This window comes from Mustelus asterias, unplaced genomic scaffold (genome assembly GCF_964213995.1).
Source record: "Mustelus asterias unplaced genomic scaffold, sMusAst1.hap1.1 HAP1_SCAFFOLD_2145, whole genome shotgun sequence".
Lineage (NCBI taxonomy): Eukaryota > Metazoa > Chordata > Chondrichthyes > Carcharhiniformes > Triakidae > Mustelus > Mustelus asterias.
This window is the reverse complement of record NW_027592090.1, coordinates 52,520-63,711: the sequence shown is the minus strand read 5'-3', so window position 1 is coordinate 63,711 and position 11,192 is coordinate 52,520. Positions and strand designations below refer to the sequence as shown.

At 47.5% G+C, this 11,192-nt stretch overlaps 12 non-coding genes across 12 annotated transcripts; all 12 read right to left on the bottom strand.

The window, feature by feature from the left end:
* Positions 1-1,181: 1,181 nt before the first annotated feature.
* trnag-gcc (transfer RNA glycine (anticodon GCC)) lies at positions 1,182-1,252 on the bottom strand. The gene has a single exon. It is a non-coding gene; the product is annotated as a tRNA-Gly (tRNA).
* A 143-nt stretch (positions 1,253-1,395) lies between these two features.
* Positions 1,396-1,466, bottom strand: trnag-gcc (transfer RNA glycine (anticodon GCC)). Its single transcript has one exon. It is a non-coding gene; the product is annotated as a tRNA-Gly (tRNA).
* Positions 1,467-2,984: 1,518 nt separating this feature from the next.
* Positions 2,985-3,055, bottom strand: trnag-gcc (transfer RNA glycine (anticodon GCC)). The gene has a single exon. It is a non-coding gene; the product is annotated as a tRNA-Gly (tRNA).
* A 145-nt stretch (positions 3,056-3,200) lies between these two features.
* On the bottom strand, positions 3,201-3,271 carry trnag-gcc (transfer RNA glycine (anticodon GCC)). The gene has a single exon. It is a non-coding gene; the product is annotated as a tRNA-Gly (tRNA).
* A 1,518-nt stretch (positions 3,272-4,789) lies between these two features.
* Positions 4,790-4,860, bottom strand: trnag-gcc (transfer RNA glycine (anticodon GCC)). The gene has a single exon. It is a non-coding gene; the product is annotated as a tRNA-Gly (tRNA).
* Positions 4,861-5,003: 143 nt separating this feature from the next.
* On the bottom strand, positions 5,004-5,074 carry trnag-gcc (transfer RNA glycine (anticodon GCC)). Its single transcript has one exon. It is a non-coding gene; the product is annotated as a tRNA-Gly (tRNA).
* A 1,516-nt stretch (positions 5,075-6,590) lies between these two features.
* On the bottom strand, positions 6,591-6,661 carry trnag-gcc (transfer RNA glycine (anticodon GCC)). The gene has a single exon. It is a non-coding gene; the product is annotated as a tRNA-Gly (tRNA).
* Positions 6,662-6,804: 143 nt separating this feature from the next.
* Positions 6,805-6,875, bottom strand: trnag-gcc (transfer RNA glycine (anticodon GCC)). The gene has a single exon. It is a non-coding gene; the product is annotated as a tRNA-Gly (tRNA).
* A 1,518-nt stretch (positions 6,876-8,393) lies between these two features.
* On the bottom strand, positions 8,394-8,464 carry trnag-gcc (transfer RNA glycine (anticodon GCC)). The gene has a single exon. It is a non-coding gene; the product is annotated as a tRNA-Gly (tRNA).
* Positions 8,465-8,607: 143 nt separating this feature from the next.
* trnag-gcc (transfer RNA glycine (anticodon GCC)) lies at positions 8,608-8,678 on the bottom strand. The gene has a single exon. It is a non-coding gene; the product is annotated as a tRNA-Gly (tRNA).
* A 1,516-nt stretch (positions 8,679-10,194) lies between these two features.
* trnag-gcc (transfer RNA glycine (anticodon GCC)) lies at positions 10,195-10,265 on the bottom strand. Its single transcript has one exon. It is a non-coding gene; the product is annotated as a tRNA-Gly (tRNA).
* Positions 10,266-10,404: 139 nt separating this feature from the next.
* On the bottom strand, positions 10,405-10,475 carry trnag-gcc (transfer RNA glycine (anticodon GCC)). Its single transcript has one exon. It is a non-coding gene; the product is annotated as a tRNA-Gly (tRNA).
* Between the last annotated feature and the right edge of the window lie 717 nt (positions 10,476-11,192).

The following is an 11,192-nucleotide window of genomic DNA, read 5'->3' as shown; positions in this document are numbered from 1 at the left end:
CTTCACACCACTACAATATCGCCTCATGCCACTCTGCAACATCTTCCAGGCGCTACATTGCTTCAAAGCCGCCACCCAGTGCTGCACCAGGCCAAGCTGCCACTTTCAACACTTCGTGGAATCTCGATTCTTGCTGCCAAAGAAATTTGGCTTCCACTCTTGTTATTTTCCAGCCATGTGTGTTACTTCCCCTATTGCCCTGCTAAACATGGTGCGAAGGCCCCAGGTGGCTTTCAAACAAAGGCAAGCGTCACTTCACATCCGCCGCAAGCAATTCTCAATCGCGACCTGTGTTTAGACGATTGTTTTGAAGTCATTGCCAGCCTTGGTGAGATTTCAACTCAGCAATGAGCTATGCATGCCTCTGCATCATAAGCCCAACAGCATTGCCATAATGCTGTCACATCCTCCGCCCTGTTCCCTGTGTGTCATGCTGCTCACCAAGTTCTCGGACGTATGTCACGCTTTGTGAGGGAGGGAAAGATGGGGTGAGCCAGCAGGAGCTGATGATGAGAATGGTCAGACTTTTAGAAAGATTGGTGAAGCTGCCACTCTTCTACTTCCAGTAGAAGGGGCTCGCTCCAAAGAGCAGATAGCTTCTCAGCAAATTTACCTCAGGTCAACAAAGTGTTAATCTCCAATTGGACTCTGCAAAAGAGCAAAGTGAGACTGTGTCTCCCCCCATTTCTGATTGAAAACAGCACTGTGAAGAGCCTGGGCATGTTTCCCTACATGCACGGCGCAATTTCAATGTGCTTTGCTGTTGTTTGTGGCTGCAGTTGACATTGCAGTGTGTGCAGAGTGTGTGCATGCCTGAGAAGGAATTGATGGTAAGAAGCAAAGTGTGTTTTAAAAGAGAGCCAAGTAAAAATGATCAAGTTGTGAAAAGTTTCTTTGAAGTTTGCTGCAGAGAGTGAAGGTAAAAGTGAGGTGAAGGGTGAGGAGCGTAGATGGCTTTGCGAGAAGTGCGATGAGGAGCGTGGTATTTGAATGTGAGTGTGTGTTTGCAGCTGTTGAGTGTTGGAAGAGAAAGAAAAAGGGAAAAGTGAAGCAGATGTTGAAAATTAGCATGAGGCAAATGGAAAAGAGATTGAGGTGGTTGAAGTGGCTGGGCAGTACAGAATTGCAAAGAAAGAAAGAGTGTGGGCTGAATGGAGAGAGGAATGAAAAAGAAGGTGCTTTGCATTGGCCGGGAATCGAACCCGGGCCTCCCGCGTGGCAGGCGAGAATTCTACCACTGAACCACCAATGCACAGAGCAGAAGAAAGTGCTCGTTTCTTTCAACCAGTGCTTTCACATGCAAAGAAACGTTGATCATTTGCAGCAGCAAATTCAATGCTGCTCACACACACACAACAACAACAACAGCAACACAGAGAAATTAACTCCTGCTCGTGCATTGGCCGGGAATCGAACCTGGGCCTCCCGCGTGGCAGGCGAGAATTCTACCACTGAACCACCAATGCTGCTCCGGTTCTTTCGCCCCCCCACATGCTCTCTCTTTCTTCACACTCAGCAGCATTACAATTTTCAGACTTTGTCTTTTCATTCCCCAAATGCCCACAAATGCTCTCACTCAAATCTCACACGCAACATCGCACAAGCCTCTCATGCTGCTCAACACCTTCCTGTCATTCACAACCACATCTCAAACTTTCAACCTTCCTCCAAAACACATGCACTCTGCAACAATCCCCCTCTCACACAGCCTCCTTCTCCCAAATATGCCACTGCTTTCACCACATCAATCTAAACACGCTTAAAACTTGCTCAAATCACTTGCACACTGTCTCTTTACACTCACTTCACACCACTACAATATCGCCTCATGCCACTCTGCAACATCTTCCAGGCGCTACATTGCTTCAAAGCCGCCACCCAGTGCTGCACCAGGCCAAGCTGCCACTTTCAACACTTCGTGGAATCTCGATTCTTGCTGCCAAAGAAATTTGGCTTCCACTCTTGTTATTTTCCAGCCATGTGTGTTACTTCCCCTATTGCCCTGCTAAACATGGTGCGAAGGCCCCAGGTGGCTTTCAAACAAAGGCAAGCGTCACTTCACATCCGCCGCAAGCAATTCTCAATCGCGACCTGTGTTTCGACGATTGTTTTGAAGTCATTGCCAGCCTTGGTGAGATTTCAACTCAGCAATGAGCTATGCATGCCTCTGCATCATAAGCCCAACAGCATTGCCATAATGCTGTCACATCCTCCGCCCTGTTCCCTGTGTGTCATGCTGCTCACCAAGTTCTCGGACGTATGTCACGCTTTGTGAGGGAGGGAAAGATGGGGTGAGCCAGCAGGAGCTGATGATGAGAATGGTCAGACTTTTAGAAAGATTGGTGAAGCTGCCACTCTTCTACTTCCAGTAGAAGGGGCTCGCTCCAAAGAGCAGATAGCTTCTCAGCAAATTTACCTCAGGTCAACAAAGTGTTAATCTCCAATTGGACTCTGCAAAAGAGCAAAGTGAGACTGTGTCTCCACCCATTTCTGATTGAAAACAGCACTGTGAAGAGCCTGGGCATGTTTCCCTACATGCACGGCGCAATTTCAATGTGCTTTGCTGTTGTTTGTGGCTGCAGTTGACATTGCAGTGTGTGCAGAGTGTGTGCATGCCTGAGAAGGAATTGATGGTAAGAAGCAAAGTGTGTTTTAAAAGAGAGCCAAGTAAAAATGATCAAGTTGTGAAAAGTTTCTTTGAAGTTTGCTGCAGAGAGTGAAGGTAAAAGTGAGGTGAAGGGTGAGGAGCGTAGATGGCTTTGCGAGAAGTGCGATGAGGAGCGTGGTATTTGAATGTGAGTGTGTGTTTGCAGCTGTTGAGTGTTGGAAGAGAAAGAAAAAGGGAAAAGTGAAGCAGATGTTGAAAATTAGCATGAGGCAAATGGAAAAGAGATTGAGGTGGTTGAAGTGGCTGGGCAGTACAGAATTGCAAAGAAAGAAAGAGTGTGGGCTGAATGGAGAGAGGAATGAAAAAGAAGGTGCTTTGCATTGGCCGGGAATCGAACCCGGGCCTCCCGCGTGGCAGGCGAGAATTCTACCACTGAACCACCAATGCACAGAGCAGAAGAAAGTGCTCGTTTCTTTCAACCAGTGCTTTCACATGCAAAGAAACGTTGATCATTTGCAGCAGCAAATTCAATGCTGCTCACACACACACACAACAACAACAACAGCAACACAGAGAAATTAACTCCTGCTCGTGCATTGGCCGGGAATCGAACCTGGGCCTCCCGCGTGGCAGGCGAGAATTCTACCACTGAACCACCAATGCTGCTCCGGTTCTTTCGCCCCCCCACATGCTCTCTCTTTCTTCACACTCAGCAGCATTACAATTTTCAGACTTTGTCTTTTCATTCCCCAAATGCCCACAAATGCTCTCACTCAAATCTCACACGCAACATCGCACAAGCCTCTCATGCTGCTCAACACCTTCCTGTCATTCACAACCACATCTCAAACTTTCAACCTTCCTCCAAAACACATGCACTCTGCAACAATCCCCCTCTCACACAGCCTCCTTCTCCCAAATATGCCACTGCTTTCACCACATCAATCTAAACACGCTTAAAACTTGCTCAAATCACTTGCACACTGTCTCTTTACACTCACTTCACACCACTACAATATCGCCTCATGCCACTCTGCAACATCTTCCAGGCGCTTCATTGCTTCAAAGCCGCCACCCAGTGCTGCACCAGGCCAAGCTGCCACTTTCAACACTTCGTGGAATCTCGATTCTTGCTGCCAAAGAAATTTGGCTTCCACTCTTGTTATTTTCCAGCCATGTGTGTTACTTCCCCTATTGCCCTGCTAAACATGGTGCGAAGGCCCCAGGTGGCTTTCAAACAAAGGCAAGCGTCACTTCACATCCGCCGCAAGCAATTCTCAATCGCGACCTGTGTTTAGACGATTGTTTTGAAGTCATTGCCAGCCTTGGTGAGATTTCAACTCAGCAATGAGCTATGCATGCCTCTGCATCATAAGCCCAACAGCATTGCCATAATGCTGTCACATCCTCCGCCCTGTTCCCTGTGTGTCATGCTGCTCACCAAGTTCTCGGACGTATGTCACGCTTTGTGAGGGAGGGAAAGATGGGGTGAGCCAGCAGGAGCTGATGATGAGAATGGTCAGACTTTTAGAAAGATTGGTGAAGCTGCCACTCTTCTACTTCCAGTAGAAGGGGCTCGCTCCAAAGAGCAGATAGCTTCTCAGCAAATTTACCTCAGGTCAACAAAGTGTTAATCTCCAATTGGACTCTGCAAAAGAGCAAAGTGAGACTGTGTCTCCACCCATTTCTGATTGAAAACAGCACTGTGAAGAGCCTGGGCATGTTTCCCTACATGCACGGCGCAATTTCAATGTGCTTTGCTGTTGTTTGTGGCTGCAGTTGACATTGCAGTGTGTGCAGAGTGTGTGCATGCCTGAGAAGGAATTGATGGTAAGAAGCAAAGTGTGTTTTAAAAGAGAGCCAAGTAAAAATGATCAAGTTGTGAAAAGTTTCTTTGAAGTTTGCTGCAGAGAGTGAAGGTAAAAGTGAGGTGAAGGGTGAGGAGCGTAGATGGCTTTGCGAGAAGTGCGATGAGGAGCGTGGTATTTGAATGTGAGTGTGTGTTTGCAGCTGTTGAGTGTTGGAAGAGAAAGAAAAAGGGAAAAGTGAAGCAGATGTTGAAAATTAGCATGAGGCAAATGGAAAAGAGATTGAGGTGGTTGAAGTGGCTGGGCAGTACAGAATTGCAAAGAAAGAAAGAGTGTGGGCTGAATGGAGAGAGGAATGAAAAAGAAGGTGCTTTGCATTGGCCGGGAATCGAACCCAGGCCTCCCGCGTGGCAGGCGAGAATTCTACCACTGAACCACCAATGCACAGAGCAGAAGAAAGTGCTCGTTTCTTTCAACCAGTGCTTTCACATGCAAAGAAATGTTGATCATTTGCAGCAGCAAATTCAATGCTGCTCACACACACACAACAACAACAACAGCAACACAGAGAAATTAACTCCTGCTCGTGCATTGGCCGGGAATCGAACCCGGGCCTCCCGCGTGGCAGGCGAGAATTCTACCACTGAACCACCAATGCTGCTCCGGTTCTTTCGCCCCCACATGCTCTCTCTTTCTTCACACTCAGCAGCATTACAATTTTCTCACTTTCTCCTTTCATTCCCCAAATGCCCACAAATGCTCTCACTCAAATCTCACACGTAACATCGCACAAGCCTCTCCTGCTGCTCAACACCTTCCTTTCATTCACAACCACATCTCAAACTTTCAACCTTCCTCCAAAACACATGCACTCTGCAACAATCCCCCTCTCACACAGCCTCCTTCTGCCGAATATGCCTCTGCTTTCACCACATCAATCTAAACACGCTTAAATCTTGCTCAAATCACTTGCACACTGTCTCTTTACACTCACTTCACACCACTACAATATTGCCTCATGCCAATCTCCAACATCTTCCAGGCGCTACTTTGCTTCAAAGCCGCCACCCAGTGCTCCACCAGGCCAAGCTGCCACTTTCAACACTTCGTGGAATCTCGATTCTTGCTGCCAAAGAAATTTGGCTTCCACTCTTGTTATTTTCCAGCCATGTGTGTTACTTCCCCTCTTGCTGTGCTAAACATGGTGCGAAGGCCCCTGGTGGCTTTCAAACAAAGGCAAGTGTCACTTCACATGTGCGGCAAGCAATTCTCAATCGCGACCTGTGTTTAGACGATTGTTTTGAAGTCATTGCCAACCTTGGTGAGATTTCAATTCAGCAATGAGCTATGCATGCCTCTGCATCGTAAGCCCAACAGCATTGCCATAATGCTGTCACATCCTCCGCCCTGTTCCCTGTGTGTCATGCTGCTCACCAAGTTCTCGGACGTATGTCACGCTTTGTGAGGGAGGGAAAGATGGGGTGAGCCAGCAGGAGCTGATGATGAGAATGGTCAGACTTTTAGAAAGATTGGTGAAGCTGCCACTCTTCTACTTCCCGTAGAAGGGGCTCGCTCCAAAGAGCAGATAGCTTCTCAGCAAATTTACCTCAGGTCAACAAAGTGTTAATCTCCAATTGGACTCTGCAAAAGAGCAAAGTGAGACTGTGTCTCCCCCCATTTCTGATTGAAAACAGCACTGTGAAGAGCCTGGGCATGTTTCCCTACATGCACGGCGCAATTTCAATGTGCTTTGCTGTTGTTTGTGGCTGCAGTTGACATTGCAGTGTGTGCAGAGTGTGTGCATGCCTGAGAAGGAATTGATGGTAAGAAGCAAAGTGTGTTTTAAAAGAGAGCCAAGTAAAAATGATCAAGTTGTGAAAAGTTTCTTTGAAGTTTGCTGCAGAGAGTGAAGGTAAAAGTGAGGTGAAGGGTGAGGAGCGTAGATGGCTTTGCGAGAAGTGCGATGAGGAGCGTGGTATTTGAATGTGAGTGTGTGTTTGCAGCTGTTGAGTGTTGGAAGAGAAAGAAAAAGGGAAAAGTGAAGCAGATGTTGAAAATTAGCATGAGGCAAATGGAAAAGAGATTGAGGTGGTTGAAGTGGCTGGGCAGTACAGAATTGCAAAGAAAGAAAGAGTGTGGGCTGAATGGAGAGAGGAATGAAAAAGAAGGTGCTTTGCATTGGCCGGGAATCGAACCCGGGCCTCCCGCGTGGCAGGCGAGAATTCTACCACTGAACCACCAATGCACAGAGCAGAAGAAAGTGCTCGTTTCTTTCAACCAGTGCTTTCACATGCAAAGAAACGTTGATCATTTGCAGCAGCAAATTCAATGCTGCTCACACACACACAACAACAACAACAGCAACACAGGGAAATTAACTCCTGCTCGTGCATTGGCCGGGAATCGAACCTGGGCCTCCCGCGTGGCAGGCGAGAATTCTACCACTGAACCACCAATGCTGCTCCGGTTCTTTCGCCCCCCCACATGCTCTCTCTTTCTTCACACTCAGCAGCATTACAATTTTCAGACTTTGTCTTTTCATTCCCCAAATGCCCACAAATGCTCTCACTCAAATCTCACACGCAACATCGCACAAGCCTCTCCTGCTGCTCAACACCTTCCTTTCATTCACAACCACATCTCAAACTTTCAACCTTCCTCCAAAACACATGCACTCTGCAACAATCCCCCTCTCACACAGCCTCCTTCTCCCAAATATGCCACTGCTTTCACCACATCAATCTAAACACGCTTAAAACTTGCTCAAATCACTTGCACACTGTCTCTTTACACTCACTTCACACCACTACAATATCGCCTCATGCCACTCTGCAACATCTTCCAGGCGCTACATTGCTTCAAAGCCGCCACCCAGTGCTGCACCAGGCCAAGCTGCCACTTTCAACACTTCGTGGAATCTCGATTCTTGCTGCCAAAGAAATTTGGCTTCCACTCTTGTTATTTTCCAGCCATGTGTGTTACTTCCCCTATTGCCCTGCTAAACATGGTGCGAAGGCCCCAGGTGGCTTTCAAACAAAGGCAAGCGTCACTTCACATCCGCCGCAAGCAATTCTCAATCGCGACCTGTGTTTAGACGATTGTTTTGAAGTCATTGCCAGCCTTGGTGAGATTTCAACTCAGCAATGAGCTATGCATGCCTCTGCATCATAAGCCCAACAGCATTGCCATAATGCTGTCACATCCTCCGCCCTGTTCCCTGTGTGTCATGCTGCTCACCAAGTTCTCGGACGTATGTCACGCTTTGTGAGGGAGGGAAAGATGGGGTGAGCCAGCAGGAGCTGATGATGAGAATGGTCAGACTTTTAGAAAGATTGGTGAAGCTGCCACTCTTCTACTTCCAGTAGAAGGGGCTCGCTCCAAAGAGCAGATAGCTTCTCAGCAAATTTACCTCAGGTCAACAAAGTGTTAATCTCCAATTGGACTCTGCAAAAGAGCAAAGTGAGACTGTGTCTCCACCCATTTCTGATTGAAAACAGCACTGTGAAGAGCCTGGGCATGTTTCCCTACATGCACGGCGCAATTTCAATGTGCTTTGCTGTTGTTTGTGGCTGCAGTTGACATTGCAGTGTGTGCAGAGTGTGTGCATGCCTGAGAAGGAATTGATGGTAAGAAGCAAAGTGTGTTTTAAAAGAGAGCCAAGTAAAAATGATCAAGTTGTGAAAAGTTTCTTTGAAGTTTGCTGCAGAGAGTGAAGGTAAAAGTGAGGTGAAGGGTGAGGAGCGTAGATGGCTTTGCGAGAAGTGCGATGAGGAGCGTGGTATTTGAATGTGAGTGTGTGTTTGCAGCTGTTGAGTGTTGGAAGAGAAAGAAAAAGGGAAAAGTGAAGCAGATGTTGAAAATTAGCATGAGGCAAATGGAAAAGAGATTGAGGTGGTTGAAGTGGCTGGGCAGTACAGAATTGCAAAGAAAGAAAGAGTGTGGGCTGAATGGAGAGAGGAATGAAAAAGAAGGTGCTTTGCATTGGCCGGGAATCGAACCCAGGCCTCCCGCGTGGCAGGCGAGAATTCTACCACTGAACCACCAATGCACAGAGCAGAAGAAAGTGCTCGTTTCTTTCAACCAGTGCTTTCACATGCAAAGAAATGTTGATCATTTGCAGCAGCAAATTCAATGCTGCTCACACACACACAACAACAACAACAGCAACACAGAGAAATTAACTCCTGCTCGTGCATTGGCCGGGAATCGAACCCGGGCCTCCCGCGTGGCAGGCGAGAATTCTACCACTGAACCACCAATGCTGCTCCGGTTCTTTCGCCCCCACATGCTCTCTCTTTCTTCACACTCAGCAGCATTACAATTTTCTCACTTTCTCCTTTCATTCCCCAAATGCCCACAAATGCTCTCACTCAAATCTCACACGTAACATCGCACAAGCCTCTCCTGCTGCTCAACACCTTCCTTTCATTCACAACCACATCTCAAACTTTCAACCTTCCTCCAAAACACATGCACTCTGCAACAATCCCCCTCTCACACAGCCTCCTTCTGCCGAATATGCCTCTGCTTTCACCACATCAATCTAAACACGCTTAAATCTTGCTCAAATCACTTGCACACTGTCTCTTTACACTCACTTCACACCACTACAATATTGCCTCATGCCAATCTCCAACATCTTCCAGGCGCTACTTTGCTTCAAAGCCGCCACCCAGTGCTCCACCAGGCCAAGCTGCCACTTTCAACACTTCGTGGAATCTCGATTCTTGCTGCCAAAGAAATTTGGCTTCCACTCTTGTTATTTTCCAGCCATGTGTGTTACTTCCCCTCTTGCTGTGCTAAACATGGTGCGAAGGCCCCTGGTGGCTTTCAAACAAAGGCAAGTGTCACTTCACATGTGCGGCAAGCAATTCTCAATCGCGACCTGTGTTTAGACGATTGTTTTGAAGTCATTGCCAACCTTGGTGAGATTTCAATTCAGCAATGAGCTATGCATGCCTCTGCATCGTAAGCCCAACAGCATTGCCATAATGCTGTCACATCCTCCGCCCTGTTCCCTGTGTGTCATGCTGCTCACCAAGTTCTCGGACGTATGTCACGCTTTGTGAGGGAGGGAAAGATGGGGTGAGCCAGCAGGAGCTGATGATGAGAATGGTCAGACTTTTAGAAAGATTGGTGAAGCTGCCACTATTCTACTTCGAGTAGAAGGGGCTCGCTCCAAAGAGGAGATAGCTTCTCAGCAAATTTACCTCAGGTCAGCAAAGTGTTAATCTCCAATTGGACTCTGCAAAAGAGCAAAGTGAGACTGTGTCTCCACCCATTTCTGATTGAAAACAGCACTGTGAAGAGCCTGGGCATGTTTCCCTACATGCACGGCGCAATTTCAATGTGCTTTGCTGTTGTTTGTGGCTGCAGTTGATATTGCAGTGTGTGCAGAGTGTGTGCATGCCTGAGAAGGAATTGATGGTAAGAAGCAAAGTGTGTTTTAAAAGAGAGCCAAGTAAAAATGATCAAGTTGTGAAAAGTTTCTTTGAAGTTTGCTGCAGAGAGTGAAGGTAAAAGTGAGGTGAAGGGTGAGGAGCGTAGATGGCTTTGCGAGAAGTGCGATGAGGAGCGTGGTATTTGAATGTGAGTGTGTGTTTGCAGCTGTTGAGTGTTGGAAGAGAAAGAAAAAGGGAAAAGTGAAGCAGATGTTGAAAATTAGCATGAGGCAAATGGAAAAGAGATTGAGGTGGTTGAAGTGGCTGGGCAGTACAGAATTGCAAAGAAAGAAAGAGTGTGGGCTGAATGGAGAGAGGAATGAAAAAGAAGGTGCTTTGCATTGGCCGGGAATCGAACCCGGGCCTCCCGCGTGGCAGGCGAGAATTCTACCACTGAACCACCAATGCACAGAGCAGAAGAAAGTGCTCGTTTCTTTCAACCAGTGCTTTCACATGCAAAGAAACGTTGATCATTTGCAGCAGCAAATTCAATGCTGCTCACACACACACACAACAACAACAACACAGAGAAATTAACTACTGCTCGTGCATTGGCCGGGAATCGAACCCGGGCCTCCCGCGTGGCAGGCGAGAATTCTACCACTCAACCACCAATGCTGCTCCGGTTCTTTCACCCCCACATGCTCTCTCTTTCTTCACACTCAGCAGCATTACAATGTTCTCACTTTCTCCTTTCATTCCCCAAATGCCCACAAATGCTCTCACTCAAATCTCACACGCAACATCGCACAAGCCTCTCCTGCTGCTCAACACCTTCCTTTCATTCACAACCACATCTCAAACTTTCAACCTTCCTCCAAAACACATGCACTCTGCAACAATCCCCCTCTCACACAGCCTCCTTCTCCCAAATATGCCACTGCTTTCACCACATCAATCTAAACACGCTTAAAACTTGCTCAAATCACTTGCACACTGTCTCTTTACACTCACTTCACACCACTACAATATCGCCTCATGCCACTCTGCAACATCTTCCAGGCGCTACATTGCTTCAAAGCCGCCACCCAGTGCTGCACCAGGCCAAGCTGCCACTTTCAACACTTCGTGGAATCTCGATTCTTGCTGCCAAAGAAATTTGGCTTCCACTCTTGTTATTTTCCAGCCATGTGTGTTACTTCCCCTATTGCCCTGCTAAACATGGTGCGAAGGCCCCAGGTGGCTTTCAAACAAAGGCAAGCGTCACTTCACATCCGCCGCAAGCAATTCTCAATCGCGACCTGTGTTTAGACGATTGTTTTGAAGTCATTGCCAGCCTTGGTGAGATTTCAACTCAGCAATGAGCTATGCATGCCTCTGCATCATAAGCCCAAC